The 18,402-nt window shown below is 47.7% G+C and overlaps 1 protein-coding gene and 1 long non-coding RNA gene across 3 annotated transcripts in view; both read right to left on the bottom strand.

Annotated features, from left to right (window-relative positions):
• LOC119394159 (uncharacterized) overlaps positions 1-18,402 on the bottom strand; it is a 341,546-nt gene that overhangs the window by 142,884 nt on the left and 180,260 nt on the right. The window lies entirely within an intron of this gene.
• LOC119394161 (protein draper) overlaps positions 1-18,402 on the bottom strand; it is an 84,866-nt gene that overhangs the window by 40,715 nt on the left and 25,749 nt on the right. The window lies entirely within an intron of this gene.

Here is an 18,402-nt window from a genome sequence, read left to right on the forward strand (position 1 = left end):
GCTGTCGAAAGGACGGAAGCTGTCATTGGCAATGAGAAGTATGTCTATGACGTGGAAGAAGCTGTTTTTCGAAGAGACAGCGCTTGTGACCTTTCGGCGAAGTGCCAAGCACCACACGACGTAAACTTACAGGTAAGTGTGTTCAAATAGCGCTAGCAAGATTGACGGTGTATGCAGTGTGCTCATTGTGCGCCCGCTTTGAAATAAAATTAGTGCCTCAGGCAGCACTGAGAACATTCGGCTCAGTGAGTGACAGCTGTTTTGAGCGAGCATATCACAATTACGTAATCTGTAGTTACAGCTCTCGTACTATATTACAGAAGCTGTTTCGCTGCACGCTTTGCTTTACGGTGTAAAGACTGCGATATGAGCATTTACTGGTCACATGCAAGCCGTTAAAAATTTTTAACGGCTTTCATGTGCCCACTAAATGTTCGTATCGCAGTCTTTACAGTTTTTGAAGTTGACGGTGAAGCGCGAAATAAATGTAAAAAGGCCGGTGTAAAGTAGAGATCAGTGGTGTTAGCGGAAATACAAACATGTCGCAGGTCTCGTGCTTTAACGACGTCGACTCGCCATCGTCTGCAGACCGTTTGCAAACTTGCGATCGGGCGTCGTCCAAGCCTGATACTTAAAAAAAATGCCTTTGAGGAACGTAGTGCAAATTGACTTCGTGGTGGTTCTGAGTTTGACATGCAGTGTGTGATCAGCAATGGAACATGCGTAGACAACACGGTTTTTCTAGCGGTCATGGACTTGTAACCGGTGTAGAGCTGTGCACGTGACAGTGACGTATAATACCGTTTTACTCGAATATAACGCGAGTTTTTTTTTTTTTCTAGATTTTTGCAACCTAAAGTCGACCCTCGCGTTACAATCGAATACCGATATTTTATTTTTTCTTCCTGGACGTAATGAAATGTCATCCCTGGCGTTACAATCGTGGTCATGTTACAATCGAGTAAATACGGCATGTTTAATGTACGGCGCGATGCTTACGCAACCTAAGCTGTCATGTGCCTTCTTTGACTTTTTCAAGGCCAGTTTCAAATAAAAGATTTGTGATGTTTTCCAGAGCGCCAACCCATGTAGATCGGTGGAAAGCAAGGCCGAAGGGAGTCAACTATGCTCTGGACTATTTTTTTTTTCAGTTATTAAAGACATTTTTGATTGTGGCATTTGTGAATACAACAATACCACCGGTCTCGGACGCTTCTTTTTCCTCGTTTGATGATCGCGCACGGTGGCATGGTTCACGTTAGCGGCCACTCGTATTTGTTTGTATGCCCGAGTGTTTCCGGCCGTTCCCGGCAGGGCGGCGCACCCTGTCCGCGGAAACTCCAGCGCAGGTTCCCCAGAAAAAGTACCAGAGTCCTTCAATGCTTGAAGGACTCTGCTAATACATCGTTTTGACCTTTGATGTCATCAGACCAGAGTACTTCAATGCTTTGAAGGCATTTGAAGGACTCTGGTGTCACTGAAGTTCACGCTTCCTTCACCCTTCCCTCTCCGCACTGCGTCAAGGGTAGACTTTTCACTGATCAATCACTGTTCCATAGTTTTATTCGAGGCCACGCAACTTACAGGTTTGCAGTAAAATCGACTGCAGCCCGGATCGAGACGCCACATCGTCGCTTCGATTGTCCAATCAATACAAAATACATCAACACTCGAAACCTCGGTTGTTTGACTCAACACACAATAAATGCTGTCGGCAAGGAAAGAAGCGTTCCCGTTAGCAAGGTGTAGACGTCGCGTTCCAGACATGCATGTGTGTTATCTCGCAATAGTTCGCGCGGAAGTCTAAAACACGGGGGCTGTGTGCGCGATAAACTGAGCAAAAGCATCCCCCCCCCCCCTCCCTAAACGACTGCGTGATGTCAAAGTTCCTCAGCTGCTGCTGCTGTCGCCGAGAACGAGTCGAAAGAGCGCGATGACTCAAGTGAACGCGACAGATTGCGCGGCCGCCTCAGCTTCCCGTCTTGACGCGGTTGCAACGGAAAGCCGAACCTGATACCGCCAGCGCGGCGGCGGGGCGTGTGACTAAACCGGCCCCAGATGTTGGGCACATCTCTCGATCGTGAGCTACGTCAGGAAAACACGCCAGACTCGTTCGGCCACCCTTTGGAGAACGGGGTGCACGCGGCGGGGCAGCAACCGTGTAGGCACGGCGCGCCTGCTCTGACGCACACGGACAAATTATTGCATTCAAAACATCGCTGAAGCACGGGGGCTGCAGTGAGGTGTCTGAGGCAGCTTTACATTAGCTATATATAGAAGTATGTTTAACGCGTAACTTTCTCGGGCGATTCAGTTCTCATTTCTATAGAAACACGTATTTTACCACAGTAATGCTCAATGTATACCACAATATGCAACATCTAGTTCTAGAGTCAAGGTACTGATTTAAGCACAGAAAACACCACACAATGTCATTAGTTGAGCTTTTGATGTACTGGACTGAAGCTTCAGACTTAGGCATTTCAACACCCGCAGCGGTGGGGTAGTGATTATGGTGCTTGACTGCGGACCCGAATGTCGCGGGATCGAATCCCGGCCTCGGCGGCCGCATTTCGTTGGAGACGAAATGCTAGAGGCTCGTGAGCTTAAGATTTAGATGCCAGGTGGTCGAAATTTCCGGAGCCCTCCGCTATGGCGGCGCCTCTCGTAATCATATCGTGGTTTTGGGACGTAAAACCCCGACAATTATTATTATTACGACGTTCCTACAAACCATGTACTGGTTAATTAACATATAGTAATTAAGGTTTGGTACATATACCATTTCATTGTTTCGCAAATGGACCCTCCATTGTTGCAACTAAAACGTGAACAATTTGTCGTAACTTTCACGAATGTGGCATTGCGCCTCAGCATAACAAGGATTAAAGCGCGCCCACGTCGATCGTCACAGAAGAAAAACACGCGCTGCGATTGCGGAATCCCCGCGGAATTTTCGAGGGCGCCGCTCTGCGGGGCACCTGCGTACCTGGTTTTCATTCAACAGCTCTGCTCGGTCTGTGCTGCAGTAGTGCGACGCTTCAGAAACGACGCCCACCATTTACCACCCTCTCTCCCAATGGTGGAGCAACCTAGATTCATGGAAGTTAACTGCGTTGCTTCCCGTTCGGTAAGTTGCAAAATTTCGGCGAATTCGGGAGCCGCGCAGAGCGGTTGGTCACGTGACAACTCCGTCGTTGCGTCACCGGCTGCCGCTTCCTCGTAATGCCCACGTAACTTACAGTATGAATGACTCAATCATTAAACGTGTGGCAAGGTTTCTGCGAACGTTTCTCTAGGTCGATGGCAAGTTAAAGACCCTAAAGTGAAACACGAAATCTGTTTAGAGTGATAACTTGTTCTTTCATTTAGCCCTTTGTATCCCATGGCCAATCCAGCTGCGCAAGTAAATCTTTTTTTGCGTATATGCAATTACAATACATACGAAAGTGGGAATAAACCAAAACATGGGAAGTTTTAGCTTTAGTTCTACAAGAAAACAAGTGTCCACATATGTGGACGCTGCGAACACCAGTTACACTGGGTCCATCATCCTTCTTCATCGTACATGGGAACTTTGCTTGCCGACGGCTCTGTTCCAACACAATAATCACTATCATCATCACTAGTTACTATAATCAACGTCATCATCAGTTCAACACGTTCATAATCATCATCACCATCATCATCATCATTATTATTATCATCATCATAAAGGGTCACGTGGCCGATGGCTAACGGCTCTGATTCAACGCCTTCATCATCACCATCATTATCACCATTCAAGGCCCATCTGCTTGCCCACCGCTCTACTTCAACGTGTTCGTCATCATCTTTATCGTGGTTGATCATCATTACCAGTGCGTTCATGGTTACGTTTAAACTGAATGCTTTCATCAGCAGCATGCAGTAGCATTTTTCATAAGGCATTTGCTTGTTGATGGCTCTACTTCAACGGGCTAATTACCGGTGCCCTCCAAATCGGATCATTCGCTTCTGCTAGTCAGCTCGAAAATCATGGCATGTATGTCTTCATCTCTTAATCCACGTCCAGAATAAAGCAAATAAATTCTAAATAACTTCTACAAGGCGTGTTTAGCTATATCACTGATAATGTTTTGGGTAGAGCCGCACGGCAACGAAGCGGGTCTTACTACCATGCGACGTACTATCAGCTTTTTACACGAACTCGGTATGCCTGGTGTCCACAAACGTGGACGCCCGTGGGACAACTCAATTTACAAAACTTTGGTCGCTCACAGTGCAACAAAAGCCACACAAAGACAAGATAAGCCCTTCCTTTTCTCGAATAAATCTCAATATTATCTTAAGATAATAAATCTCTCAATAAATCTCTTAAGAATTTAGAGTGAATCTATAAAAAATATGTAGGCATACACCTCTACAGGCGACTTGTGAAGAACGCCATTGTTCTGTGCGCACTTACCGCTGTTTGTGCAGAGAAGTGCTCACATATAGATGTTTTTATGAAATTCTGAAGTAATGGCAACATTTCAAAACGATTTTTAAGGCAATGCGTTGGCTAGCCTGATCCCACTTCACTGATATGTTTCGTCCACATATGTGGACGCTGGGATACAAAGGGTTAATCGTAGTTAATTTTACAGAGGTACTAACAGTATAGAAAATAATGCCGAGTTCCTTTTTCTTTTCATTTTTTGAAATTTCGCGCCAGAATCCCAACGCTGACACGTCACTGTTATCTCAACAATTCAAATGTATTTTTTCGTAGTATGGGGTTACGTTAATTCAGAAACTGTTTCCTAAACTTGCTATGCAAAACATCTAGATGGCTCCCCTAGACTTCGCTCCTTAGACCTGGTTAGTGGTTACCCAAGCAAATGAAGATGTAATTCATCTATACCGATAACTAATTGTGTAGGGCTCGGAAGACGCCGTCTAACACTGTGACGTCACAATGAGTTCGCGCGGAAACTGCAAGGCGGCGTCGCCAACTGTACTTTACGTATTTTATAATCACGCGCTTTCTGGCTTACCAACTAACTACCCCTCGCGGCAAGTGCGGTGTTTTTGGCATAGAAGAAAGGTAATTTAGTAAATACATGTGAAACAGCATATTTCTTCAGTGTGATTTTAAGGTCTTTATGCCTTAAGGAACGGCCACGCCTTCTCTTAAAGGCAAGGCAGAAGTAGGAGACATGCTAAGGCTCTGTAGCCTGCAGGCTTGCGGCGCAGCGGACACATTAGCCTATGCCATCTGCCGCTCGCATCAGCCAATGCGTACACTAGTGTTTGCTAATGTATAAGTATAATTAGCCTAGGTATTAACATACGATTAGCGTACATTAGCAGGCGCTTATGCACGGTTTCACTGATGCGAGATGCAGTGGTTACAAGTTGTGGTGTATACCCGGAAACAAAACAAGCTGGAAGCTGTAGCGTTATGTCTGTGTGTCCATGCGTAAGCGGCAGCAGTGTAAGATTTCAGAAGAGACGCTGGACAGATGCCAGACCCTACTCAATGTTTACGTTGTTTGGCCATGTAAACCAGATACAATGGGAAGAATAGCATGCTATGGGCACAAATGCAACTGCTGCTTGGCAAAACAAACAACTGCTTCAAAAGACTGGCAATACGAGAAGGCGACAGCTGAAAGAATGCAGGTCTTGTTGTGCCTGTTTTGCGTTTCGTTCCGTAGTTTAAATAAAGTTCGAGTGTACGGCTCGTGCGTGTCGAGCACTTCTTGTATTTTTAAACTAGGGTTCCACCGGTTCCGTCTCTCGGTTATCTTTGTTTCGCTTGGATTCGTGACTCACACGAAGGGCATCGCATGCGAAAAGAAGGCGTCTTGGAAACGCAGCAGATGCAAGACTGCAGATGCCTGCGTCATTTGTCATGTGCACGTTGACGCGATCCTCATCATCGTGTAAACAACATTAGTCACCATACTCGAAATTGTGAAAGCCGTACATAGACCTGAAACAGCCGCGTAAAAACTCTTTAGAATTGATAAAATGTTTGTCCTGCCTGTTTTTATTTTTTTTTAAGTTTCAACCCCTGTTAAACCATATGTACTACGTTTTGATATTGTATAATGCCTGGTTCTAAAATTTCTTGGGTGTTTTTCTTTTTTGTGCTCTTCTTGACCGAGTCCCCCTCTTATTACCCTTACAAAAATGGACTTAGACAACTGCCTAAAAATGGCTTTAGACAGTCTATAGACTGTCTATGTGCATTTTTGTAAGGGTAATACTCCTACGTGAAGCCTGCGAGGTAATTGTAAATAAGTAAACGCAAGTGTTCCGCCTACTTTTAACGCCATAACGCCAAAGCGCCCGTCGTCGGTGTCGGCGTGGTTGGTTGCGAGCAAAAAACACGATATGGATGCAAATGATAAAAATTATAGGTCCGAGCCGGAATCGAACCCAGGCTAGGGTGGCTACCCAGGCCTTCTGCGTGACAAGCAGGTCTTCTACCACAGAGTCACGCCAGTGCTTCAAACTGCTACGAAAAATAATCGTATACAGGCGCTATACAGTACGATGAGTCGCGTTGACACGTGCAATATTGGGTGACAGAAGCGTACAATCGCACATTGCGCAACTGGTGGGTGGTTGAAAGGCCCACCCATTACAAAACGCTCTGGCATAATTAACCATTATCATCACGAAGTGAGCGCGCTCACTTCCTCTCTGGGAAAGGAAAAAAAAACCGATGGAATGAAGAAGATAAAGAAGACGACGTAGCACAGCAGACGTCATGGAAAGCTTTCGCGACCAATCCCCCATAGCGGGTAGAAGCCAGTCCTAAGGAGCAAGCACCCAAGCAGGCTTTTCGCGAATCGGCGCGGGCCGCTTGGAGAGTACAAAAAAAAGCGATGTTCGCGGGGCTCGGCTTATACTGACGTCTGCGAAAGCATGACTGTTCATATATATGGTGATAAACAACGCAAATTGAGTGAGTTAACTAGCGAAACCTAGCGATAACTAAAGCTACATATACGATTATAGTAAAAGCAAACTAAGTGGTTGCTGAGTTAATTAGTGAATGTTAATTATCGAACTTGTATGTTCGACAGGTCGTTTTAAAGCGCCTCAGAGCGCTCTGGCGATGCGCGTCGCGTTCGCCGGTCGAGGTCGAGCGCTCTGAGCACGTTCGGCTGGTTCTTTCGGAGCACCACGCTCCATATTATTCAGAGCGCTCTCTGAGGCGCATTCAATATGACCTCGGAGCGCGACCGAGGTCCGATCACGTGACTCCGGCACCTCGTCTGCAACAGAAGATGCGGTTACGGGTTTCCCCTCATGGCCTCTTGATTGCTCTGGCGAGCGGCTGCACGTTCGGCTCGGACACGCGTTCTCTGGCTCAGACGAAGAGCAGTCTGCGCATTGTTGCAACCTGACGGTACATTGGGCTGGGCGCCACCACTCTCCGAATCAGAATGCAACAATGCGGAGCCCGCTCTTGATCCGAGGCAGAGACCGCGTGTCCAAGCCGAATGTACAGCCGCTCGCCAGAGCAATCAGACGCCGGACACGTACGTCACCGCAGTCTGTGTTGCAAACAGATGACGTGCGAGGGTCATCTGATCATATTTCGGTAGTGTTCCGAGGTCAAAGTGAGAGCGCCTCAGAGCGCTCTGAGTTGGAGCGTGGTGCTTTGAAAGAACCAGCCGAACGCATTGAGAGCGCTCGATTTCGACTATAGCCCAACGTGAAGCGCGTCGCCAGAGCGCTCGAAAAGGACCAGTAGAATGTGCCATTGGTTAACGTTGGACGTCGATGTAAAGTGCCAGGTAAAATAGCCACACCGGATGGCTTCGACCTTCGAGCTGTCTTAGGCGAATGGCTAATTAAAGGACCTCTGTGAGCTATTTCATTTCACTTTTATATAGAGAAGAGCCAGTTTTGGGAGCGCGGATAGTTGGGCTTGTTGATTGTATTCATACTTCAAGGAACAGCGCCCAAAACAACAGGACAACAGAAGAAAACGCACACAGCGCTGTGTCCGTCTCCTTCTGTTGTCCTGTTGGTTTTTGCGCTGTTCCTTGAAGAACCCGTTTCGGGACGCATACCTTTTCCATTGTATGTTATCGCATCCCAGATGTATCAAGTACTGCCGTCACCGTGCGTCTATTCTTTGACAGTTATTGCTGTTGTTTAAAATGATCACAAAATTTGACATCGCGGAACTTGGTCGTCTCGCGTTCCCGGCGAAAATCGTATAGTACGAGACAGCAAAGGCGACTATCAGACTACCGAAGCGAACAGGCATCCCGTCGGCGTGACAGGCATAACCAAGGAAGCTTGGTGCGCTGTCAGGACCTCGCCTTGGCGTCGACGCTTTAAGAGGAAACGAAACGCTAAGGCCGTAAAAGCACGTTTGCACGCTTCTCGGAGCATGTGGTGCACAGACTTGTGGTACGAGGAGGATCGAATAAGAGGGCTTGTCGCTGCTGGCCTACATGAGGTGACTCACAGTCTACGTACGCAGCGCGTCGCAAATGCCCGACCCGTTAGAGCACAAATTAGCGGAGAGAGCCGTGAATGAATGAAATGGTCTCGAGCGTTGAGACTCGAGCAGGCTTTGGTCGTACGATGCTTCACAGATGTGGTCGTCGAAAACAGGAATAAAGAAAGGAAGAAAAGGAGAAGGGTCGGGAGCTGGCTTCCATATACTCTCTACTTCAACGAACGAAAACACGAAGAAATATCAAAAGAAAAAAAAAAGAGTAAAAGCCAAACCAGGGAAAACAGTACTTCCGAAGTCCATTATGAATAGATTTATTCTTGAGACCATTTTGAGACCAATTTTTTCTTGAGACCATTTGCCATTCACTGTATACTCTGAAATGAGGCAACCGCTTCTTTATCAGTAATATTACACACGCAACGCGCAGAGATCGCGAAAATTCCGACGCATCTACATTCTACGTATACATGCAATGTGTTAAGATACGATGCTCAAGGCAGCACCAACGTAAGGCGAACAAGCAGCCTGTTGTTTCAAGTTTCTTGTAGGAAAACAACAACGACGGCAAAAGAAGAAAGCGCGCTTCCTTACATAACGTACAAAGGAATGTAACTCTGTGTGGTATAGTTTTGAGTACTTAAACTGCGCTGGGAACGAGAAGTTTGCGTAGAAGAGGACAGGATGAACGCACACTAACAGTGGTTGGTCTGGCGTCCGTCATGTCTTCTCCACTCTTATGATATAGTCCCCAGCGCAGTTTCAGTTCTCAAGATTATGTCTTACCAACTAGACACCCCCCCCCCCCCCAAGAAGACACACACACACACACACACACACACACACACACACACACACACACACACACACACACACACACACACACACACACACACACACACACACACACACACACACACACACACACACACACACACACACACACACACACACACACACACACACACACACACACACACACACACTCATTGACTTTGTGTTGTACAGGTTGGCATGTTAATGATGATAATAAAATCCTGGATTTGGTATTCGATACACACGCGGTGGCCAATTGCATTTGGTCGTCTGTGAAGCCGCAACGGTCCGCATAAAAAGAAAGTATCAATTTTTGCGAGAAGTGCCGTGGAAAAATGTGATTAAGCCAACTCGATATGGTTTGGTACGCACCTGACATCACATATATAGTACAGACATTACGTAATCTCTTCCGAGTAAATATACAAAAATAAGGTAATATATACGCATTTTATTGCATCGTCTAAAAAAAAAAAGATGGAGAACGGTCCATATGCTCTCTTTGGAAGCAACAATAACGATAAAATAAAGCCACTAAGCGCGACGTGTAGCACTGCAAAACACTTGAGTCTTATCTGCTGATAAAAGAAGCGCGAACCGCAAGCACATGAGCAGTGGAGTGGAGCAACTCGCGCGAGAGGAGCTACACTATAACAGAATCGCGATGGAAGAGGACGTAGAAATATCATTATAAGACCACCTGTAACACGGGGACGGTATATACGGCGAATGCAAGAAACGAAAACATCGGGCGACAGAAAGAACGTGTAGGTGCAGCAGAGAGAGAGAATCGTAAGCTTGCGCCACCAACACGTGGAGTTTCCAGATTCTAGAGGAAAAAGAAACAAATAAGAGGAGTGCAGACGTGTAATTTCTTTGTGAGCTGCCAGGAAAATTGCCTGGTGGAAAGAGTCCTCGTGAAACTGTGCGTACACACAAGCCCAGAGCACGGTATGGGCGGTCTTGCATTCGCCTTAATGAAACAAACTGCCCCCCCCCCCCCCCCCAAGAAACAAAATGAAGCAAAGGAAACTTCATTGCATACCGTGCATACATTAAAAAACAAACGCCCGTTTTTAAACTGGTTCATTGTACAAGACGCCCCTTTCTACGCTTGCAAGCATTAGTACGCCAAACTAAGACAGATTTTTATTAGTAGTAGTAGTAGTAGTAGTAGTAGTAGTAGTAGTAGTAGTAGTAGTAGTAGTAGTAGTAGTAGTAGTAGTAGTAGTAGAAAGTCTAAACAAGTTACACGGTTTACATGGTTGCCTTTGTAATACTGTACTAGCATTTTTTAATTTTTATTATGTAATAACTACGCCGCTAAATTCTGCAATATCACAGCAACTGATGGCGCGAAAATTTCGCGGTTCGTGTCATGTCAATTGCCATTTTTATTACTTTTTTATGTAGCCTCCTCGCTTCAGCTCATGTGATGTTTAGCGTTCTTGAGTCATTATTTAAGAAGTCTACGCAAATACCTTGACGTCGTGTTTACTTTCTTCTTGTTCTCTTTGCGCTCTTTCATCCATGCACTGAATTAGAGTGGCCTTGCCGAGGACGTAAAAAAAACAAAAAACACATACCCTCACTCGTTAGAAGAACTGTACGACTCAAGGCTAAAAAAAGAGTGCTCGAATGAGGCTATTAGGTTGCGAATTGTACTGCGAAGATATTGTCAGCGCCGCCAGTACTGCGAATTGTACTGCGAAGAATTGTCAGCGCCGCCAGCAGCCATGACGGCGGCCGTCATGGCTACTGGCGGCGCTGACTGACGCTCCCACGTTTAAATGCACACATATACCTTATAAAGTGGACGGGGGGATGGCCGCCGCGGTAGCTCAGTTGGTAGAGCATCGGACGCGTTATTCGAAGGTCGCAGGTTCGGTCCCTGCCCGCGGCAAGCTATCTTTTCGTCCACTTTTCCTTCTTCACAATTACCTTACATTTATTACTAAAAACATCCCCTATACTTTCCTTGGCGTTATTGTCTGTTAGTTCCCATTAATATTGTGTATAACAAAGAAAACGAGCCCTTGAAATTAACACTTCTTGCCCCATACTTATGTGTGATTTCTCGCACACGGAAGCACACAAATATACATATTTTTTGAAACATCAGCTCAGTTAAAACTCGCTTGATTGCCTGTCCCTGACCTATGCTCTAAACATCGCAACGTGTTTGTGGGTGTGATTATCGACCAAAACGACGGGAATGTCCTGCTTTTGCGATCGTCGTTTCAAGACTTCTTGCACTCTACAGTGGTGAAAAAAACCAATTTTGTTGATGCCGCTTCCCCACACACAGGATGTCTCCTCGTATCTCTATCTGCATCCTGGTTCCTTCGTGTCTCGGAGACTATGAAAATGTTTACCATCACCTCCCGCAGCGTGCAATCGTCGGCTCGAAGTTCAGCAGCTCGCTCGCTCGCCAACACATTTCCGGACTTGCGACACGCAGCAGAGCGACGGTCGTCGTCGCCAGCCGGCCAAAGCGAAAGCACGTGACACGCAGTCACATGAGAGGGGCAATACTGGCAACAGGCCGCATTGTCACGAGACTCGACCTACGCGAATGCTACGCCACGCCACTATGTCAGCGACACCGTCGGTCATACGTTCGCGTGCCTTCTCCGTTGACGTTGAGGTGTAACAGTTACACGACAGCGTTACAACTCGCCACCAATTCACAACTTTCCATGAGGATGCGGTTACAGAACCACAACGCTTTGTTGCGGGTTTACGTATGGCTAAACTGAAATGTATCAACAAAGCAAGCCTGATTACGCTGCTATTAACGGCAGCAGCAACCGAGCATTGTTGAAAGCTAGCGGGTGTGTATGTTCAGTGTTGTCCCGCCGCGTCATACAAGTTATGCGCTTAGCACTGAATAAGCAGCAGCCTGTTTCACTTGCACTGCAGGTCGAAGGCCTCTACCAGTAATTTTCCAAGTCACCGTGTCCTGAGCGAGCTGATTCCATTATAATCCCGCGAACTTCTTAAATTTCATCACGCCACCCAACTTTCTGCCGGCCTCGGCTGCTAACCAATCCGGCGTGCTCACTACGTGTCTATCGGTTATCTACCCTACACTGTTGTATAATGTTAACTTAAAAATGATGCAGGCGAAAATTAACAAATCGGCAATCTCGTGAATCTCGTGAAGCAGTGTTTTCGTGAACAGTGATAACTGACTCGACGACACTGATAACGATGACGATTGGCGGACGTCGTCGCGAGGTCCTCATTGAACCGTTCGACGTCAAGCCAAATATTCTCTCGTCTTGCGAGGGCTAGCGCCAAGCAAACATGATGCTGATAAACAAAATAGAAAAATTCGGCTAGTTGTTACAGGTTGACCAAGTTAACCACGATACTGGCACCTGCGACAGAATGAACAAAGTAAATTACTGTTAACAGCTATCACTGTGCGTTAGAAATAAAATATTAATAAAGCAGGCGCAACCGAAACGTTCATTTTACACACTCGGCAGCTCAATTAAAGCTAATTAAACACCTGTGCCTAAGAGTTAAAATCACCGCGGGCGCGTATTGGGCTCGTTGTAATGCGCCTCGAGGGTTCCGGCCCTGAAAGTTGAAGAGCAAACAAGCCGCACGACGGTTCAACGGCGAAGAAGCGAAAACTGCTGCGCACTTATGCGTAGGGAGCAGAAATTAGCACTTCCAAACTCGCGAAACACGTATAGTGAGCCGGTCTAATCCAATTTACTCTCCAACCTACCGTCGAGCAAACATGAAGTCCCGCGTTGTTAAAGCGACCGAAGGTAGCGACGAGCACAAAGAAGTTGGGATGGGGGAGGCTCACAACTTTCGTCGACTGCCCAGTACGTATCTGCGCAAGCTAGAAACATCTGAACGCCGTAGAGATTCTAGCCACCCTACTTGCACTGGGATGTATAAAGAATAAGAGGTAGATGAGAATGGGAGAAAGGGAAGAGAGAAAGCGCCAAGGTGTGAACGACGACGAAACGTGGTCTCACATGCCGTGGTTTTAAGAGGTCTAGTCCTCGGCGATGATAGATGGAACGCGATTTTCCGGCAACTTCTAACCATACAAGCACATGTGATGGTGATAAGCATGACGACGAATGCATTCGACAGATGGGTTGTCGCGACAGGTACGAGTAGCTAAAGTGTGCGTGAATGTGGACAGTTGAATGGGCTCAGATATGTAAACGACTAGGCAGCACGCGCAAGGTCCCCGCTGTTTATAACTTACGGCTAATCAGTCAGTAAAGGGGGTTTACTTATGACGCACTGTTTGTCAAGACATACTATAAGTAGTCAAGCACAAACTATACTATAAGTAGTCAAACCGAAAAGCACACGCGCAAATCAGGCCAAGGAAAGTGCGACTGCGTAGAGTAATTAAGCATTAGGCAACGCGTTTAACTGAGAAACACTCATTTTGGTCCATGGCGACTACGAAGTCGTAATTTTTTTTTATAGTTTCACATTCGGAGCTAGACGCAAGAACGCGCTCCATTTAGCATTCGTGGAGCTTAACGTATACGAATAATTTCTCACCGCCTCCGCGAGGCCATCTTCTCGACGTTAGTGTAACTCGGAGGGCGTGCACCGCACGCATGATGTAGCGTGCCGAGGCCGCGAAATGCAACAGGGGGGCGAGCACACGTTGCAGTTTATCGCGGTCGCTATAAAAAGGGCGAAACGTAAGTAACTAAGCGACGGGAGGCAACCAACCAACCGACTTCGCCGCGTTTAGGAACCGACGCATCCAGAGAGAAGATTGAATGCGGCGGTCGCACGCAGCTTTCTCGCGTCAATTAACGCACGTGCACAACGGCGCGGCGGCGCACCCGCGAATTCAGAGGCGCACCTCGAGAGTGAAAGGGAAGGTGCGTAACTTTGGATTCTACGCAGCCAGCCTTAGGTAGTACATATATAAACGGCGCTAGCTGAAAAGAAGGCGAGGCGGCATATGCCGCCCAAACGGTCTTGGAAAGTATGCTACGAGCGACTCCCAGGCCAGGCACGCGTTCCTAAATGAGGCAAAAATGTAGAGCGCAAGCGCGCAAAAAAGAAAGCATACGTGCCGCCGAGCGGCAGCGCGCTCCCGCACTTCTAAAACGAGGCGACCGAGCGCTGCTTTGTTGCGTGCTGGCGGGGACGGTGCGGCTGCAAATTTCATTTCGAGAGAGCAACTCAAACCCCCTTGGGGATTAGAGACGCCAGCCACGCTAGCGCTGCGCTAGAGAGCAACGGCGGGGAACCTCAGGGCGAGCACGCACGTGAACACACGCACACACAAAGAGAGAGAAAGGAGGAGAGGAAAATGGCGGGGCACGTTATTTCGGCCACTAGCTCGGGGTGGTTGCGCAATCTCTTTGGGCCCGCAGCGCGCGCGCGTTATACAATGTGCGTAGATCCGAATGAGAAGCAGAAGGCGGACAGCCTGGTCCAACAGCAAACGCCAGGCCATGAGAACGAGTTATGCCATGTGCATACGCCGCCATAAGGAAGCGTTCCGCTTTTGTTCTAAACAAACGGTAAGAGCGAAAGCGAGTCAGAACGATCAGTATATACACATCAGCGCCATTCTCCCGTCACTGTGACAATCTTTTTTTTTTTTGTATATATGGAACCCGCTTGCTGTTCACGCTTAATTGGTGTTCAGTCGTATCTCCCCGGGTCGACTACGGCAAAAGGAAAAAAAAAAGTACGCTCGCGTATTTTGATCGACGATCGGAACCATAACTTCAACTGTGAGTGACTAAGCTGACGCGTGTCACTACAACGATGATCTTTCAACATATAGTTTTCTGTATCACTCTTTACTTGCCATCGGCCCAAAGCGTATACGGGTTGTCTTACCCCAGTGTGCGCAAACAAAAAGCAGCTATATGTCGATGACTGGCGCAGTTGAATGACGTCAACTTTGTAGAGATGAGTAGTAGGTCATGTATAAATTTTAAGATAGCAGAGCTGACAGACGGTCTAGTTGGTCATGATCCATCTTGAAATGGCTTGTACAGCACGAGATACTACACGGACGAGACGACAATGAGGCACACAGGGGCAGCGATAACCCGGTATATGCAGATACCAGCTGTACTGAATTATCTTTTCAAAAAAGTCTGGGTCATACTGTGAACTTAATAAGGCTACTGGCTCGAATTATGCGCAAATTCGCGATAATCTATAAGGAGAAGGGCTCGAATTAAAGCGAGTGCCGACGATTAATTGCTTCGCGTCGTGCGCCGGAATACTCTGATACGGGCTTACTTTATCACTATCTGTGCGTGGTGTTATTGCTAAGGTTATTGACACTCTGTATTAAAATTGGGCCAATAAATAACTACGTACGTCTTCCTTAGATTTAGAAGTTCGAAACACGTCCACTTCGCGAACCAACAAATGAGCTGAATTTTCGTTTTTCATTCCACATGTATGATTACGACTGTGAATAAACAGAAAAACAAAGCTTAATTAGGGTTACAGTACAGGCCCCCTAAGGGTAGCATACACGCTAACTCTAAGCTTAACTCTGCACACCCTCTAGATTGCCAGAGAGAGGAGGAGAAGGAGGAGACGACCGATCAGAAAACCTTGGAGTTCTTGAAGGTGACAGTATAATCGGTATAATCCCTAGCTGCAGACACTGCCGTGCCGGGCCGCTGGATTCATTCGCAGGGACGTCGGCAGTAAATAATGGCTGGTGCTCGGAGGCGGGAAACGCTCTTCGAAGGTTGCCGCGCTAAGGATGTTTTTTTTTTTAAAAACGACGCCCTCCTAACGTGAAGCGAGGGCTCACCAGGCGGTGCGAAACAAGCCTTTGGCTGGGGGCTAATGCGCTCCGCGTAAATACGTATTCCAGATAGCAACTCTGGGGGAGAGAGGAGGCGCTTGAAGCTGCGGCTCGTGATGAGTAAATTCGCGAGTGTTTCGTGGCCGAACGCGCTAATGCCAACGCGGCCTTCGTGCGAGAGACGCCGATGACGTCTCTAATTACGCGGGGAGAGTAACACATCTATTTGCGTACGAGGAATCGAAACACGAGAGCTCCTGGTACTTGAGAAGCACACGCCGAGCGCTGCTCGAGTCTCTTTTCAGTGCACACATTTAGCTGTCGCGAGGAACGAGCCGAGTTGAACCTGGCTAGGTGATTTGAACGAATCGCTGCAAAGCAAATGCAGAGCACTAGCTGATACGGAGAGATAGAAAGAGAGGCGCGGCCACGCCAGTTAACACTATAGCAAAATGGCGCAGATGGATGAACGAGTGCACAATTGCAATACTGTAATATTCTGCTTGCCGAACGTGCGCGCAATACTTGCGTCAACGCGTGACGCCGACAGCGAATTGTGAGGCACAGACCGCGAATGACGCTTGAGGCTTGTTAATAGTAAAATAACTCAGCGCTTTATTCAGTTATTTCGTAAGTATTATCATCATCATCATCATCATCATTATTATTATTGTTATTGTTGTTATTGTTGTTGTTATTGTTGTTGTTGTTGTTGTTGCTGCTGCTGCTAAGTAGGGCCATTAAAGCGTCCTCCAACACTGTTCCTTCCCACCGAGTGTCACCGCTCAACCGGACCCTCTGCATATACTGCGCCACCCTGCGAGCACAAGCGCTCAGTACATTTAACAATTTAACATAACCGAAAATAATTCGAGCGACCCGCAGCGAGTTGGCTGCTAACTGAACTCTCTCGCCCGATTCAAAACATTGCATTTCGCTACAGCGACGTGGTTTTTCCTACAGCCTCGCTCGAGCGGTCCATGAAGCTCGTGATGAGCGCCCTGTGCTTCCCCGTCACAGCCCTTTGATAAATCTATAGTTACCTTCCCTCGAAACTCGTTCGTCTAGAACGACATCTCGTCTCATCGCGTGTAACAAGGGGACGCGTGCCGACATACGCCGCACGCAGCAGCAGCAGTCTTCAACGGCGTTGCAGCACGCTTGCGTGGCGTCTGTGTACCGTACAAACGGCTGACTGGCTACGCGTGCTTAGGGCAAAGGCTTCATCCCCGTAGTATACACAGGGTCGAGTGCCATCGGATCCGCTCGATCACGCCGCCCGGCCAAAGTCGTGTGCAGCGAGCGTGTGGCACAGGAAAAGCCCGGACTCGTTCGTGTGCGTACCACACGAACGTGCCGACGTACGAGCCGCGGGGAAGTCCGTCGCACCGCAAGCTGCCTGCCGGCCACCGCCAACTGGGACGTCCGCAGGCAGGCAGCCCGTATCGAGGTCATCATCGCCGCCAACAAGGGCGGCCGGATGGGATGCCCTTGTTCTCCCCCGGCCGCTACCGTGGCGCGACACCGAGCAACGACTCCTAATGGGCTGTTTACTACCGGCCATTCAAACAATGCAGGCACGCGTGACAGCGATCCCCGTAACACTTACGCAGTACGACGTCGCGACCCTTACACAGAAACTGCCAGAGCTGCTTATAGCTGGCGTGTGGTGCGAGCTTCGCGAGGATTACTACGGCTGTATATGCAGCGCCATAAAATCGCATTCTCGTTCGCCGGTAATTCGGGAGTGCGCCTTGTTCCCAGCTAATGCAGGGCTTTTATCCAGAGATGCGGCTCCAATATAGCTGCGTTTCGTGCACGCATGTCTACGCTAGGGTGTGAACAGATGATAAGCGCTTCGTACTCAGTCTTATACAAGTGCAGGCCAGAGCGACATATGATAAAAGTGCCGACTGACGCGCTGATACGAGCCGCTTGTAATCTTGCTGTTCGCCATACGAAAGTCGCTCAATCCCTTCATGATCGTGAACAGGGGGTGCCGCTAAACCCGACGTTTCGACAAGCGGACTTGTCTTCTTCGTCGGCTCCAGCGACAACCCGTGTTCACGAATTTTCATCTCTTCCCATCTTTCCCTGAACTTCTGCCTTTCTTTCAATCCCTTCATGTGACCTCAACGAAATTATAGTTCAGAAATAATGTTTCATCAGCCTGAACCTACTTCAGTGTTTTCCTTTACAAATAAAACCTCTTCACGACCTGTCTGCTGTCGAATTGGATTCACACGTAAAACCATTCCTTTGTTGTTGTTGTTTTTCAACGGCTTTCCGCTTCGCTCTGGAAGCTACTGGCCTACGCACAGGTGTGTGACCCAAGCAAGAAGAC

Source organism: Rhipicephalus sanguineus, chromosome 5 (assembly GCF_013339695.2).
Source record: "Rhipicephalus sanguineus isolate Rsan-2018 chromosome 5, BIME_Rsan_1.4, whole genome shotgun sequence".
In the NCBI taxonomy this organism is placed as follows: domain Eukaryota; kingdom Metazoa; phylum Arthropoda; class Arachnida; order Ixodida; family Ixodidae; genus Rhipicephalus; species Rhipicephalus sanguineus.